Genomic DNA, 17,804 nt, shown 5'->3' on the forward strand with positions numbered 1-17,804 from the left:
TTGTGAGGTTTGCAAATTACCCTTTTTGGGTAGCGTAGAGGAACCACATCATGACGATGTGGAGGGGTTTATTGATACAATTGCTGTAGGGGAAACTAGGAAAGTTTTCGATGCAAGAATTACTAGCATACATTTTCTTGTTTTACGTTATTTTGCAATATTTGCTAGTAGATGCTTGATTGGTCGTTGAAACTATGGCAACCTTAGTGCCCCTAATATTGTTCTTTTGTGCCAAGCCCTGTTTCGGGATGACACATTTAGTATGGGCGCTATTGTTGCAAAGTGGTTAAATCTTAACCGTACTAAGGGTCCCATCTTGGGAGGCATCTTCGCCTCGTGCCTCGCCGCATACTTTAACATACCTATCAGGCATTATGAGAAAGAAGAAAAGTTGTTGCCCCCTGTTTTTCTAGACTATAAGAGTATGGTTGCACATGATTTCATTGTTAAGAACAAGAAAAAGGAGCTTAACTATAGACTGTTATTTGATAAAAATCACCCTGAGATTATTACTTTGCCTGCTCCTTCCTTGTTTGACTTATCTGTAGGTAAGTACCTGGTTCTGCTAGAGTCCATTCACGCCCACCGAAACCCCACACCAGCTATAGAGCCAGTACCGGAACCACAATTTGTTCCCTCACGACAGTCTGTTTACCAGTGGGATCCGGAGGAGGTTGCCAATCAGTGGCAATCCGACGCTTCATCTCAGTACGACCCCAACTACAACTTTGGATATCTGCCAGGTCAGCCGTGGCAGTAGACCAACTTAGGCCAAAATCCTAAGCTTGGGGGAGTACGTATTTCTCACCGACATTACATTCATATTCACACACTCATGCTAGTTGTCGGTGCTCATACTTTTTCACTGTAATATCCATGCTAGTTTATTTCCTTTTTATGCTTTCTTCTTGTGTGTTTGAAAAACCTTAAGAAAAACTAAAAAAATTAGTAGTGGCTTTTAGCTAGTTTACTTTCTTGCTATAGTAGTAGAATTAAAAGAAAACCCAAAAATATTTCTTGTTCTTCTTTTGCTTGTTGGGAGCTTTCCCATGTAAATAGTTTTATTTCTTTTCTTTTCTTTGGGGGTCGATCCTAGAAGACCATGATGAAATTGTGAAGTGGCTCTTATATGCATTATTGTTGATTTAACCAAGAGCCCATATTGCCTTGTCTTCTCCTGTTTATCACATGCTTGCAGATTCCAGCTTAGTCCAATGCACATGCACTATTATTATTATCCACAGCGTTTGGTCGTGCAAGTGAAAGGCAATTATGACGATATATGATGCACTGATTTAGATGAGAGAAGCTGGTATGAACTCGACCTCTCTTGTTTTTGGTAAATATGATTAGTTCATCGTTCCTGATTCAGCCTATTATGAATAAACATGTTTGCAATGACAATTAGAGATTATAGTTGCTTATGCCATGCTTAGTTAACTAGGAGTTTATAATGGTTTACCTTGCGTGCCAACATGCTATTAAAATGGTTGTGATGTGGTATGATAGGGTGGTATCCTCCTTTGAATGATTCAAGTGACTTGACTTAGCACATGTTCACACATGTAGTTGAAAACAAATCAACATATATAGCCTTCACGATATTTATGTTCATGGTGGATTATATCCTACTCATGCTTGCACTCAATGTTTATTAATTTTAATGCATGTTCATGACTGTTGTCGCTCTCTAGTTGGTCGCTTCCCAGTCTTTTTCCAGCCTTCACTTGTACTAAGCGGGAATACTGCTTGTGTATCCAATCCCTTAAACCCCAAAGTTATTCCATATGAGTCCACCATACCTTCCTATATGCGGTATCTACCTGCCGTTCCAAGTAAATTTGTATGTGCCAAACTCTAAACCTTCAAATGAAATTCTGTTTTGTATGCTCGAATAGCTCATGTATCAACTAGGGTTGTCTGTATATTCCATGCTAGGCGGGTTATTCTCAAGAGGAGTGGACTCCGCTCCTCACTCACGAGAAAATGGCTGGTCACCGGGATGCCCAGTCTCATGCTTTATGCAAACCAAATCAAAATAATTGCAAACAAAACTCCCCCAGGGCTGTTGTTAGTTGGAGGCACTCGTTGTTTCGAGCAAGCCATGGATTGATGCTTGTTGGTGGAGGGGGAGTATAAACTTTACCATTCTGTTTGGGAACCGCCTATAATGTGTGTAGCATGGAAGATATCGCCATCTCTTGGTTGTTATGTTGACAATGAAAGTATACCGCTCAAAATATTATTTATCTCTATTTCAAAACCGAGCTCTGGCACCTCTACAAATCCCTGCTTCCCTCTGTGAAGGGCCTATCTATTTACTTTTATGTTGAGTCATCACCCTCTTATTAAAAAGCACCAGCTGGAGAGCACCGCTGTCATTTGCATCCATTACTGTTGATTTATATTGGGTATGACTATGACTGGATCTCTTTTACCATGAATTACAATGTTTAGTCAGTCCTTGATCTTTAAAGGTTCTCTGCATTTATGTTTTGCGGTCTCAGAAAGGGCTAGCGAGATACCATCTTGTTATATCATATCATGATTGTTTTGAGAAAGTGTTGTCATCCGAGATTTATTATTATTGCTCGCTAGTTGATTATGCCATTGATATGAGTAAACATGAGACCTAAGTGTTATTGTGAATATGGTTAGTTCATAATCTTGGCTGAAAACTTGAATGTTGGCTTTACATATTTACAACAACAAGAGCAAACAGAGTTTGTAAAAGTTTTTCTTTCTCACTTTCAGTTTATCAACTGAATTGCTTGAGGACAAGCAAAGGTTTAAGCTTGGGGGAGTTGATACGTCTCCATCGTATCTACTTTTCCAAACACTTTTGCCCTTGTTTTGGACTCTAACTTGCATGATTTGAATGGAACTAACCCGGACTGACGTTGTTTTCAGCAGAATTGCCATGGTGTTATTTTTGTGCAGAAACAAAAGTTCTCGGAATGACCTGAAAATCAACGGAGAGTTATTTTGTAATATATAAAAAATACTGGCAAAAGAATCAAGGCCAGGGGGCCCACACCCTGTCCACAAGGGTGGGAGGCGCGCCTGCCCCCCTGGGCGCGCCCCCTGCCTCGTGGGCCCCCTGGTGCTCCACCGACCTCAACTCCAACTCCATATATTCGTGTTCGGGGAGAAAAAAATCAGAGAGAATGATTCATCACGTTTTACGATATGGAGCCGCCGCCAAGCCCTAATCTCTCTCGGGAGGGCTGATCTGGAGTCCGTTCGGGGCTCCGGAGAGGGGAATCCGTCGCCATCGTCATCATCAACCATCCTCCATCACCAATTTCATGATGCTCACGGCCGTGCGTGAGTAATTCCATCGTAGGCTTGCTGGATGGTGATGGGTTGGATGAGATTTATCATGTAATCGAGTTAGTTTGTTAGGGTATGATCCCTAGTATCCACTATGTTCTGAGATTGATGTTGCTATGACTTTGCTATGCTTAATGCTTGTCACTAGGGCCCGAGTGCCATGATTTCAGATATGAACCTATTATGTTTTCATGAATATATGTGAGTTCTTGATCCTATCTTGCAAGTCTATAGTCACCTACTATGTGTTATGATCCGGCAACCCCGAAGTGACAATAATCGGGACCACTCCCGGTGATGACCGTAGTTTGAGGAGTCCATATATTCACTATGTGTTAATGCTTTGGTCCGGTACTCTATTAAAAGGAGGCCTTACTATCCCTTAGTTTCCACTAGGACCCCACTGCCACAGGAGGGTAGGACAAACGATGTCATGCAACTTCTTTTCCATAAGCACGTATGACTATATTCGGAATACATGCCTACATTACATTGATGAATTGGGGCTAGTTCTGTGTCACCCTATGTTATAACTGTTACATGAATAATCGCATCTGTCATAATTCTCCATCACCGATCCAATGCCTACGAGCTTTTCACATATTGTTCTTCGCTTATTTACTTTACCGTTGCCACTGTTACAATCACTACAAAACTATCACTATTACCTTTGCCACCGTTACCGTTACTTCCATACTACTTTGCTACTAAATACTTTGCTGCAGATACTAAGTTATCCAGGTGTGGTTGAATTGACAACTCAACTACTAATACTTGAGAATATTCTTTGGCTCCCCCTGTGTTGAATCAATAAATTTGGGTTGAATACTCTCTTAAAAGGAGGCCTTAATATCCCTTAGTTTCCACTAGGACCCCGCTGCCACGGGTGGGTTGGACAAATGATGTCATGCAAGTTCTTTTCCATAAGCACATATGACTATATTTGGTGTCGGTGTACAAAAGTAGGGGCGCTCCTTTTGACTCCTATACTTGTGCACGGACAGTCGGAGCCGCGCCCACGACCACACTAAGCAGGGCAGGGGAGGGAAGCCAGAGAGAAGCCAAAGGCACAAGACGATCAGAGGCAATGCCAAGGCCAGAAACACAAGACAGCAAGGGGGCGATGCGGACTCCCCCGGCAAGGCCCTTCCCGGGGCGGCCTCCGCGGCCCCGGCAAGAGCCTTGCCGGGGCAACTTGCCCAGACGCCAACGGAGCGAGCCACCCTTGAGCCCATGGGTTCCAACCTAACCAACTACGTTGGGACCAGGGCTCGGGAGGCGCCTCCATGGTGGCATGAAGATCTTTGTCAAGATCATAAATACTCAAGGTAGATGAGGATTGGAAGACAACGATCCTCGGCAAGATCCTTGCTGAGGAAAGCCACAAGACCCCCGGCAAGATCCTTGCCGGGGACGACTGCGCCACGGCAAGACCCTTGTCGGGCCCCCCGCAAGGCCCTTGCCGAGCACATCAGCGGGGCCACTGCCAGGCCCACACCAGCCAAGTTTCCACCGCCATTAGCATGCAGCTGCCAGCCCGACCAGCTGGGCAGGCACCTGCGTGGCAACATGCGGCTCCCATGCCAACTCAGCAAGAGCCTGCATGGCGGCATGCAGATCTTCGTGAAGACCCTAACACCACGCCACCTCAGCTGCCTGCCTGCCTACATGGCGCCGCATGCATCGCTGGCCAGGGCGCGTGTCGAAGCAAGGAGGAGCGGCGACGGACGGGACGGGCCTCGTTCCCATCCCCGATAAAGCTAAGGGACACCTAAGCGATGCTTAAATGCGTCTTGTCCTGTAATACGGGCGATAAGCTCGCAGTACTGTAGGCCTTTCCACCTCTTGTGTGCCACTATGGCAGCCCCTTTCGACTATAAAAGGAGGCCCATGGCGTACTGGAGAGGGATTGGCTTTTTGGAACTACGCAGCCACCATAGCTAGTTCTCTCAATACAACCACCAAAGCGAGACTAGGGTATTACGCATCCTCGAGGCCCGAACCTGGGTAAACGATCTCTGTGTTGACTGTTGATCCTACCCTTCTCACAACCCCGCGCCCCGCAACCGTAGTAGGGATTCCTGTGATCCCATTGGTGTCGTTTCCCACCGACATCTTTGGCGCGCCAGGTAGGGGGACGCTGTTGTGAGAATCTGGTCTAGCAGCCAGCCTAGCAGTTCATCGTGGCCATGGTTTCTACAGAAGAAGACGGCCAAGAGGGTGTCGCCGCCTGCAAGTGCGAAGGGCGCCGGTTCGGCGACAAGAAAGCTAAGTCATGCCGAACTTTAGATATTTCTTCTTTATATAAGGTTATTCCCCTCGGAGATCTCGTTCTTTGTATGGAAAACCTGCACGCAAAGGGGCCCTCCTGCAATTGGCTACGCCTTTGTTCTGTTTTGAGTCCGCTCAACAGCTCAAGCGGCCGCGTCGAGAGTGGCAGGGTAGCCTTCCGCACTTGGCAACGCTCTCGATTCTGACTCGAGTCAAGCTCGATAGTTCGAGCGGCCGCGTTAAGGGCAGCAAGGTGGTTCGCACCACAGCAAGCACACCCGGCAGGCCATTGGGGATCCGTCCTCAAGACGCTGCCCTGGGTTTACGCGCCGGCAAGCCTACCCGATAAACGTAGGGTGGACATACAAAGAAAGGTTGAACAGGAGAATAACGTGCATCATATCAAAAGTACTGCAGAGTTATATTACATCAAATTGTTGCTGCGGTTCTAACTAAAGATAGAAATTGTCTTGGTCATGAACCTACAGCGGCGATAAGAAACGGGGTGCCTAATCCCGGCGCTGGCCCTCCACCCTTTGAATTCCGTCGATGAGGCTAATGATGGGCTCGATACGCTCCTTGAGCGGTGCGAGGTCAGTACCCTCCGGCAGGCTCTCTAGCGCGGTGTCGAATTCAAGGGTAGGATTCCAGTACACCACCTTGGTGAGGACCTTGGTCATGGCACCCCGGTAGAGCCTTCGGTTCTCGTCGGCCAGTGAAGCCGCCCTGTTGGAGTGGAACTGCTCCAGGGCCCCGAGAACACCCTCGAAGAACAGGGTCAGCTTGGCGTTGGTGGTCCCGCTGCGCTCTGGGGCGTACCTCACATTTGGCATCCCCATGGTAGCTAGCTGCGCGGTGATCCTGCCGGCGACGTCCACAAGACGGCCGACCCAGCGGTTCTGACTGTCCACAACATCCTTGTGGTTGGCGGCCTCGTTCTTCCGCAGCTGCTTCTCGTTCTCCAGATCCTTGGCCAGGATCTCCTCCCGGGCCTTGCTCTCCGACAGCATCCCCTCGAGACCCTCCAGCTTCAGCTTGAGGTCTTGGATGCAGTTGTTGGGCTCGGAGAGCTCCCTGGCCCTGCTAACAGCCGTGCCCTGCGCCTCCGTCAGGGCGCCGTTGAGCATGTCCTTCTCCTGGGACAGCTTCAGGGCCTGGTCCATCAGCCCGTCCCGCTCCACCTCCAGCTCCTTCACCTTGCCGGCGTGAACCACAGCCTGGGCATCGAGCGCCTCCCTGTGCCTCTGCTCCAGCTCTTGGGTCTGCTGCACGACAAGTTTCTCCACCTCCCCGTCCTTGGCGCGGAGTTTGGCGTCGATGTCCGCCTCGCGTTTGGCAAGATCCTCCTCCTGGGAGTTCAGCACGGCCTGGTGCTGGGCTCGAGTGGCCTCGGCTGCGGCAGCCAAGTTCTCCGCCGTCTCCTGGGCCTTCTCAATGTCGGCCCGCTTCATGGTGAGCTCCACCTCGCGCCTGGCCAGCTCGCCCTGGGCGGCCTTCAGGTCCTCGCAAGCTTGGCGGAACCAAGTCTACGTCTCGGTGACGCGTACCTTGAGGTCCGCCTCCGCCTTGTCCACCGTTGCCGCCCTGGACTTGGCCTTGTCCAGGCGGGCGCGGTGGAGCGCCTGGAGCTTCCGAAAGTTGGCACCCATGGCTTGGAGAAGCCGCTCCTCCGGGGAACCATCGCCTCTGGCGCTCGGCTCATCGACAACTTCGAGCCCGGCGGCGGCAAGCACCTCATCGTCGAACACCTTGCCCTCGATGGGCGCCCTGGAGCTCTACGACCCTGGGAGGTAGACGAAAAGGTCGTCGCTCACCCTCAGGTACTTGCCGGAGCCAGAGGTAGCGGAGGAGGAGGGCTGGTCGTCAGCCACCTCCTCCTCGGCAGCAGCCTTGCCGGCCTCCTCGGCAGGCCCCTTGCCAGCCTCCCCGGCAGGCCCCTCGCCGAGCTCCCCGGCGGACCCCTTGGCGGCGTCCTCACCAGCGCCCTTGGCGGCCTCCTCGGCGGCGATCTTCTCGGCCTCCGCCGCGGCATCCTTGGCGACATCCTCAATGACGGTGTCGATGTCCTCTGTGTCCGCCGAAGGGGGATCTAGATACCGAGAAGGGGATAAGGTGAGGCCGAGACCAGGGGTCAAAAAAAAGAAAAAAGAAAGGTAAACAGGAACGGAAGGCGAATGGCTTACCCGTACCAGGCTGGGAAGCAGAGGTCCCCTCCCCGCCATCATGTGGCGCCGAGGCAAGGCCACCAGCGCCCGAGTTCGCCTCCTCCTCCTCCGTGTGCATGGGCTCGGGGCTTGGCGCTCTTGCCGGGGATGCCCCTCGGAGCGGCGTGGTCGATGGGGGCGACGCGTTGGGGTAGCCATTTGTGGCTCCTGCTACTGATGTTCTCCTCCTGCAACCACGGCAAGGTCAGCGCCAACTAATCGTACCCCCAACACACGTTGGCGGAGGGCAAGTGGTGGACTCACGCTGGGGGCTGGGCCGGGGGCTGCTGTCCGGACTGCTCAACACCACCAGTGGTGTGCCAGAGGCGCCTGCCGGGGGCTGGCCGCTCGTCGAGGTCCTGGCCCTCTTCACCCTCTGGGCCAGCGTCTCCACGTCCCTGCAAAATGAAAATAATTCAAGATAGGTGGCACTGTTTGAGGAAACGAAGATGACAAAAAGGGGGAAGCAAAGCTTACTCCTCCTCCTCCTCCTTTGCTGCCTTCCTCTTCCTCCGCGGCCTGTGGGACCCGAAGTCAAACACGACCCCCGCGTCAACGTCCGCCGAAGGAGGGGAAGGAGGTGGGGTCTGGGCGCGTCTGGATGAAGAAGAAGCGGATGCTTTCTTCTTTGCCACCGCGGCCTTCACCACTTTCTTTGCCGCCGCGGCCCTCGTCTGGCGCGCGAACGTCTCCTAGGCCTGTCGCAGCTGCGCGGCCCTGCCGGGCCAAACCGGCTCGCCGGAGGTTGCCCGCCGCAGAACTCGCCCTCTCCTCGTAGCCGGAGGGTCGACGGCCTCGGCCTCCTCCGACGATGATTCGTCAACTGCTTCTTCGACGAGAGGGGCCTCGATGCTGGCGCTGCTGGCTTCCCCAGCGGCCTCCACCCACTGGGCAAGCTGCTTCTCCTCCGCTTCTGCCGCGGCCTTGTCCTCCACGCCACCGGCGCTGCCGGCCTCCTCGGCGAGCTTCGCCTCCATCGCCCTGGCGGCGATGTAGTCCAGCTCCGCCTGGGTGGTGTCCTGGACGAGCCGCGGCTCGGCGGTAACGTACCCCTCATGCAAGGTGTCAAAGAACTCCTGCACTTGAATTGCCTCCGGCTCGACCCAACTCGGGTCAAGGCCGTGCGTGTTGAAGTCCGGCATCATGGCGATGATGTCCGTCCGGCGAGAATTGTTGCACAGCGGGACCACTCCCGCCGGCAACTTAAACAAGGGCCCCTTGGCGACCTTGCCGGCCTTCGCGGCAGCCCTCGCGGCCTTGCCGATCCGCTCGACCTCGCCGTCGTGGTTCACGTCGAGCTGGAAAAGCCGCTGGCAGAAGTGGGCGTGCCCCATCACCGTGAAGTTGTGGTCGAGGCCGGGACGAAGCCTCATGATGTCGGCGGCGTTCGTGAAGAGCCAGGCCGGCCTCCCCTTGTTGTGCAGTGGAGCAATTCGGCGGCGGATGAAGTCCGCCCCGATCATCTCAAGGGTGAGCCCGGCCTCGGTGAGCCGAAGGATCCTGGTGGTGGCGATTGTGAGCTTCTCGTCATTGACGTCGACATCGCTCCAATCGCTTCTGCGGACCGGCGGCGCCTGGCGAACCTCGCAGAATGCTGGCGGATCCTTCTCTTCAATCCAGCACCACCGGCCCCACCATTCTTCCCACCTCTCCTTCATGGCGCCCTCCGGGTACGCCCCCTTGGACCTTGGGATCCAGGTAACACAACCGGAGATGGCGCCCCCCCCCTCCCGTTTGGATCCGAGGGAAGAACTAGTAGCGGAAGAGCGCCGTGTTGGGATGCACCCCGGCGAAACCCTCGCAGAGGTGCGCAAAAAGAGCCATGCACTCCACGGCATTTGGAGTAAAGTCCAGTAGGTGGAAGCCGTAGGTGTGCATGACGTCATTGAAGAAATCAGAGAAAGGGGGGCAGAGGCCGCAAGAAAAGTAATCAACGAAGAATGGGTACCGATTCGGGGCGGCCTCGGCGCAGTTGGCGGGGATGATGCGCGTGGCTTGATGCCCCGTCGTCTCTCCCCCCATCTTCACCCCCCACAGGTGCTTGAAGCAATGCCGGAGCTCGACCGCGTCGACCGTCGACGGGAAGTAGGTGTGCTGCGTCCGCCGCACCGCCAACTCGCTCTCCGGCGGCTCCTTCTCCCCGACGTCCTTGGCCACTCCCTTGCCTCTGCTGCTCTTGGGTGCCATGACGGTTGCGGAAGGCAAGGAATGAAGGATGGCGAAGGCGCGGCGGCGGCAAGCAAAGGCGGAAGCTTAGGAAGGAAGGAGAAGGGGGCGGTGGCTCTGAGATTGGAGAAGGCGCAGAAAGGGGGGTAAAGTGAGCAGCGCGCCCGCGGTTATCCCTTTTTACGGGGAAGGCGTGGGCCGCCTCCTTTCCCATTTACAGTGACGTGACGCATGCATGCGGAAACCGCATCGCGCATGACCCCCATGTCACGCGCGCCCCTCCACGTCGCGCGTTCAACGCGGGTCGTGGGGAAGCGCAGCGGACGAAAAGTTACTGCGGTAAAATCCCGCCCCGACTGCCCGCGCACCGTTTTGGGCCTGGCCCAACAACGTCTCGCGCTTATGTGTGGCCCAGGCCCGGTGGCTCCTGTCGGTGTACAAAAGTAGGGGCGCTCCTTTTGACCCCTATACTTGTGCACGGACAGTCGGAGCCGCGCCCACGACCACACTAAGCAGGGCATGGGAGGGAAGCCGGAGAGAAGCCAAAGGCACAAGACGATCAGAGGCAACGCCAAGGCCAGAAACACAAGACAGCAAGGGGGCGAGGCGGACTCCCCCGGCAAGGCCCTTGCCGAGGTGGCCTCCGCGGCCCCGGCAAGAGCCTTGCCGAGGCAACTTGCCCAGAAGCCAACGGAGCGAGCCACCCTTGAGCCCACAGGTTCCAACCTAACCAACTACGTTGGGACCAAGGCTTGGGAGGCGCCTCCATGGTGGCATGCAGATCTTTGTCAAGATCATAAATACTCAAGGTCAGATGAGGATTGGAAGATAACGATCCTCGGCAAGATCATTGCCGAGGAAAGCCACAAGACCCCCAGCAAGATCCTTGCCGGGGACGACTGCGCGCCACGGCAAGACCCTTGTCGGGCCCCCGGCAAGGCCCTTGCCGAGGACATCAGCGGGGCCACTGTCAGGCCCGCACCAGCCAAGTTTCCACCGCCATTAGCATGCAGCTGCCAGCCCGACCAGCTGGGCAGGCACCTGCGTGGCAACATGCGGCTCCCAGGCCAACTCAGCAAGCGCCTGCGTGGCGACATGCAGAGCTTCGTGAAGACCCTACCACCGTGCCACCTCAGCTGCCTGCATGCCTACATGGCGCCGCATGCATCGCTGGCCAGGGCGCGTGTCAAAGCGAGGAGGGGCAGCGACGGACGGGACGGGCCTCGTTCCCGTCCCCGATAAAGCTAAGGGACACCTAAGCGATGCATTAAATGCGTCTTGTCCTATAATACGGGCGATAAGCTCGCAGTACTGTAGGCCTTTCCACCTCCTGTGTGCCACTGTGGCAGCCCCTTTCGACTATAAAAGGAGGCCCATGGCGTACTAGAGAGGGATTTGGCTTTTTGGAACTACGCAGCCACCATAGCTAGTTCGGGAGCTCAAGAACTCTCTCAATATAGCCACCAAAGCAGGACTAGGGTATTATGCATCCACGCGGCCCGAACCTGGGTAAATGATCTCTGTGTTGACTGTTGATCCTGCCCTTCTCACAACCCCGCGCCCCGCAACCGTAGTAGGGATTCCTGTGATCCCATAGGCGTCGTTTCCCACCGACATTCGGAATACATGCCTACATTACATTGATGAATTGGAGCTAGTTCTATGTCACCCTATGTTATAACTGTTACATGAATAATCGCATCCGTCATAATTCTCCATCACCGATCCAATGCCTACGAGCTTTTCCCATATTGTTCTTCGCTTATTTACTTTACCGTTGCCACTGTTACAATCACTACAAAACTATCAATGTTACCTTTGCCACCGTTACCGTTACTTCCATACTACTTTGCTACTAAATACTTTGCTGTAGATACTAAGTTATCCAGGTGTGGTTGAATTGACAATTCAACTGCTAATACTTAAGAATATTATTTGGCTCCCCTTGTGTCGAATCAATAAATTTTGGGTGAATACTCTACCCTCGAAAACTGTTGCGATCCCCTATACTTGTGGGTTATCACTCCTCCTTTCCTAGTAGGAGTAGGAGAAGGGGGAAGGAGGAGAGAGAGGGGAAGGAAAGGGGGGCGCCGCCCCCCCCCCCCTCCTTGTCCAATTCGTACTAGACGGGGAGGGGCACGTGGCCTGCCCTGGCCGCCCCTCCTCTTCTCCACTAAGGCCCATTAGGCCCAATATACTCCCCGGGGGATTTCGGTAACCCCCAGTACTCCGGTATATGCCTGAAACCTTCTGAAACACTTCCGGTGTCCGAACATAGTCATCCAATATATCGATCTTTACGTCTCGACCATTTCGAGACTCCTCGTCATGTCCGTGATCATATCCGGGACTCCGAACTATCTTCGGTACACCAAAACATATAAACTCATAATATTGATCGTCACAGAACTTTAAGCATGCGGACCCTACGGGTTCGAGAACTATGTAGACATGACCGAGACACGTCTCCGGTCAATAACCAATAGCGGAACCTGGATGCTCATATTGGTTCCTACATATTCTACGAAGATCTTTATCGGTCAAACCGCATAACAACATACGTTGTTCCCTTTGTCATCGATATGTTACTTGCCCGAGATTTGATCGTCGGTATCTCAATACCTAGCTCAATCTCGTTACCGGCAAGTCTCTTTACTCGTTCTGTAATGCATCATCCCGCAACTAGCTCATTAGTCACATTGCTTGCAAGGCTTATAGTGATGTGCATTACCGAGAGGTCCCAGAGATACCTCTCCGACAATCGGAGTGACAAATCCTAATATCGATCTATGCCAACTCAACAAGTACCATCGGAGACACCTGTAGAGCACCTTTATAATCACCCAGTTACGTTTTGACGTTTGGTAGCACACAAAGTGTTCCTCCGGTAATCGGGAGTTGCATAATCTCATAGTTATAGGAACATGTATAAGTCATGAAGAAAGCAATAGCAGTAAACTAAACGATCAAGTGCTAAGCTAACGGAATGGGTCAAGTCAATCACATCATTATCCTAATGATGTGATCCCACTAATCAAATGAAAACTCATGTCTATGGCTAGGAAACTCAACCATCTTTGATTAACGAGCTAGTCAAGTAGAGGCATACTAGTGACACTATGTTTGTCTATGTATTCACACATGTATTATGTTTCTGGTTAATACAATTCTAGCATGAATAATAAACATTTATCATGAAATAAGGAAATAAATAATAACTTTATTATTGCCTCTAGGGCATATTTCCTTCAGGAACTACAAAGCTCAGCTGTTCCAAACTCGGTCATCCCTTCCAATGTTAGATTTCTTTCTTATGAAAATATGAAAAAGAGTGTCACTTGTTCTCCCGCAGCTATGCAACATCCTTGGGTGAAAGGGGCTTTAGCCATCACGGGTAAGCTCCGTAAGGAAATAATGGACCTCAAGCAGCAAGTCAATAAGCACGAGGAAGAGAATCGTATCCTGAGGGGCATCATCGCCAAGAATATCACATCACCACCTCCGAAGAAAGAGACATAAACACATGGGTATGGGCACTCCCCTTGGCAATCTGCCAAGCTTGGGGGAGGTGCCCCGGTATCGTATCACCATCATACTCCTATCTTTACCGTTTTCTTAGTTCGATCCTTTTAGTAATATTTTGATTTAGTAGAATAAAGTTTTGGTATGATCTAGTTTTGAGTTCTGCTTTATTATCCTTCTATGTAATCGAGTCCGTGAGCTATATATAATAAAGATTAGTGTTGAGTCAAGGGCTGGATTATCTTGCTATGATTTTGAGGGAATGAAAGAAAAAAAAGGGAATAAAAAGAAATAAAGAGATCATATTGATCTTATGGGGAGTAATGACTTCACATATAAAGAGTATGATGAATAAAAGTTGTTGAGGGTTGACAAACATAGTTTTGGTCATCATTGCAATTAATAGGAAATAATAAAGAAAGAGAGGTTCTCACATATAAATATTCTATCTTGGACATATTTTATGATTGTGAGCACTCATTAAAATATGCATGCTAAAGAGTTGATGTTGGACAAGGAAGACAACGTAATGTGTTATGTTTTCTTATATCTGAAATAAAGTATATTTTCATGGATCATCCAACATGTTGAGCTTGCCTTTCCCTCTCAGGCTAGCCAAATTCTTTGCACCAAGTAGAAATACTACTTGTGCTTCCAAACATCCCTTAAACCAGTTTTGCCATGAGAGTCCACCATACCTACCTATGGATTGAGTAAGATCCTTCAAGAAAGTTGTCATTGTTGCATGCAATAAAAATTGCTCTCTAAATATGTATGATTTATTAGTGTCGAGAAAATAAGCTTTATACAATCTTGTGATGTGGAAGAAATAAAAGCGACGGACTGCATAATAAAGGACCATATCACAAGTGGCAATATAAAGTGACGTTCTTTCGCATTAAGATTTTGTGCATCCAACCATAAAAGCAATGACAACCCCTGCTTCCCTCTGCGAAGGGCCTATCTTTGGATGTGAGTTATCATGAACTATTATTGTTGACATTACCCTTGAGGTAAAAGGTTGGGAGGCAACACTATAAGCCCCTATCTTTCTCTGTGTCCAATTAAAACTCCATACCCATAAGTATTGCGTGAGTGTTAGCAATTGTGAAAGACTAAATGATAGTTGAGTATGTGGACTTGCTGAAAAGCTCTTATATTGACTCTTTCCGATGTTATGATAAATTGCAATTGTTTCAATGACCGAGATTATAGTTTGTTAGTTTTCAATGAAATTTCTGATTCATACTTGACATTGTGAATAGATTGTTACTTTATCATAAGAAATCATATGACAATATCCATATATGTTGCTGTTATAAGAATGATCATGATGCCCTCATGTCCGTATTTTATTTTATCGACACCTCTATCTCTAAACATGTGGACATATTTTCGTTATCGGTTTCCGCTTGAGGACAAGCGAAGTCTAAGCTTGGGGGAGTTGATACGTCCATTTTGCATCATGCTTTTATATCGATATTTATTGCATTATGGGCTGTTATTACACATTATGTCACAATACTTATGCTTATTCTCTCTTATTTTACAAGGTTTACACGAAGAGGGAGAATGCCGGCAGCTGGAATTCTGGGCTGGAAAAGGAGCAAATATTAGAGACCTATTCTGCACAACTCCAAAAGTCCTGAAACTTCACGGGAGCAAGTTTTGGAATTAAAAAAAATACTAGCGAAAGAATCAGCCAGAGGGGGCCCACACCCTGGCCACGAGGGTGGGGGGCGCGCCCTACCCCCTGGGCACGCCCCCTGCCTCGTGGGCCCCCTGGAAGACCTCCGGTGCCCATCTTCTGCTATATGAAGTCTTTCACCCTGGATAAAATCAAAAGGAAGCTTTCGGGACGAAACACCGCCGCCACGAGGCGGAACCTTGGCGGAACCAATCTAGGGCTTCGGCGGAGCTGTTCTACCCGGGAAACATCCCTCCGGGAGGGAGAAATCATCACCATCGTCATCACCATCGATCCTCTCATCGGGAGGGGGTCAATCTCCATCAACATCTTCACCAGCACCATCTCCTCTCAAACCCTAGTTCATCTCTTGTATCCAATCTTTGTCTCAAAACCTCAGATTGGTACCTGTAGGTTGCTAGTAGTGTTGATTACTCCTTGTAGTTGATGCTAGTTGGTTTATTTGGTGAAAGATCATATGTTCAGATCCTTTATGCATATTAATACCCCTCTGATTATGAACATGAATATGATTTGTGAGTAGCTACGTTTTTTCCTGAGGACATGGGAGAAGTCTTGCTATAAGTAGTCATGTGAATTTGGTATTCGTTCGATATTTTGATGAGATGTATGTTGTCTCTCCTCTAGTGGTGTTATGTGAACGTCGACTATAGAACACTTCACCATTATTTGGGCCTAGAGGAAGGCATTGGGAAGTAATAAGTAGATGATGGGTTGCTAGAGTGGCAAAAGCTTAAACCCTAGTTTATGTGTTGCTTCGTAAGGGGCTGATTTGGATCCGTATGTTTCATGCTATGGTTAGGTTTACTTAATACTTCTTTTGTAGTTGCGGATGCTTGCAATAGGGGTTAATGATAAGTGGTATGCTTGTCCAAGGAAGGGAAGTACCCAAGCACCGGTCCACCCACATATCAAATTATCAAAGTAACGAACGCGAATCGTATGAGCGTGATGAAAACTAGCTTGACGATAATTCCCATGTGTCCTCGTGAGCGTTTTCCTTTATATAAGAGTTTGTCCAGGCTTGTCCTTTTCTACAAAAAGGATTGGGCCACCTTGTTGCACTTTATTTACTCTTGTTACTTGTTACCCGTTACAAATTACCTTATCACAAAACTATCTGTTACCAATAATTTCAGTGCTTGCAGAGAATACCTTACTGAAAACTGCTTGTCCTTTCCTTCTGCTCCTCGTTGGGTTCGACACTCTTACTTATCGAAAGGACTACGATAGATCCCCTATACTTGTGGGTCATCAATGCTTCGGGCCTCTGCACCAACTTCCTCAAGTGCTCCGCTACTCCCATTCGGTGACGATTCCGTGGCCGAGGCCGTGAGCTCCACCCTGGCTTGCGCGGTCACCGCCTTCCCCATCGTCTACCTTGGGCTCCCTCTCTCGCTTCGCAAGACACCCACCTCAACCCTCCTCCCCTTGCTGGACAAGCTCACCAAGAAGCTGGTGTCGGTGTCAAAACCGGCGGATCTCGGGTGGGGGTCCCGAACTGTGCGTCTAGGATCGATGGTTACAGGAGACGGGGGACACGATGTTTACCCAGGTTCGGGCCCTCTCTATGGAGGTAATACCCTACTTCCTGCTTGATTGATCTTGATGAATATGAGTATTACGAGAGTTGATCTACCACGAGATCGTAATGGCTAAACCCTAGAAGTCTAGCCTGTGTGACTATGGTAATGAGTCTCTCCTTTCCGGACTAACCCCTCCGGTTTATATAGACACCGGGGGGGCCTAGGGTTACATAGAGTCGGTTACATAAGAAGGAATCTTCATAGCTGGTCGCCAAGCTTGCCTTCCAGGCCAAGGAGAGTCCAATCAGGACACGGGTACAATCTTCGGCCTTCATGTCTTCACAGCCCATCAGTCCGGCCCATGGATAACAGGCCGGACGCCCGAGGACCCGTTAGTCCAGAACTCCCTCAGTAGCCCCTGAACCTGGCTTCAATGACGAGGAGTCCGGCGCACAGATTGTCTTCGGCATTGCAAGGCGGGTTCCCCTTTCCGAACTCCAAGATAGTCTTCAGATGTAATGATTGTATCCGGACTTGTATAGTCAACTGCAGAGGATATAATATTTCACGAGTTCAATCCGCTGACAACTTTTTGGTAGTATGACATCACGCCTGCCCGGCCATTATTTTCGAACCGTTAGCTGGCCCGCCGTTCCACGTCTCAAGACGTGGTTTTATTGGCATGTCTTATCCAAGCGGAGATCGTGTCTTCCCTTTTTTAAGGGGTTCTTGTCAACTCGGACGTGGGTAACCCAACCGTCGCTTGGGTACAACTCCTTGGGAATAGGCAAGTTTGGAGGCACGGGAGGAGATGTTTGATATTCGCAGCCTTTATATAGGGGTACAGACCCGTCTTTTTCTTTCACGCTTGCCTCTTCCTCAACCCTTGCTACCCCGAGTTCCAACACACGGGTTTCAGTTGCCACGAGCCCCAATCATGTCCGGATCCAGCCGTCAAGGCCGGTGGGTAGCTTCTTCTGTCACGGAGGGAGATATTGCAAAGCTTCGGGCGGTGAGGTATCTGACCGCAGAAATCCATCATCGGCTTCCTGCCGAGGGGCAGGTTATTCCCGC

The sequence above is a fragment of the Triticum aestivum genome, chromosome 2D (assembly GCF_018294505.1).
Source record: "Triticum aestivum cultivar Chinese Spring chromosome 2D, IWGSC CS RefSeq v2.1, whole genome shotgun sequence".
Taxonomy (NCBI): Eukaryota; Viridiplantae; Streptophyta; class Magnoliopsida; order Poales; family Poaceae; genus Triticum; species Triticum aestivum.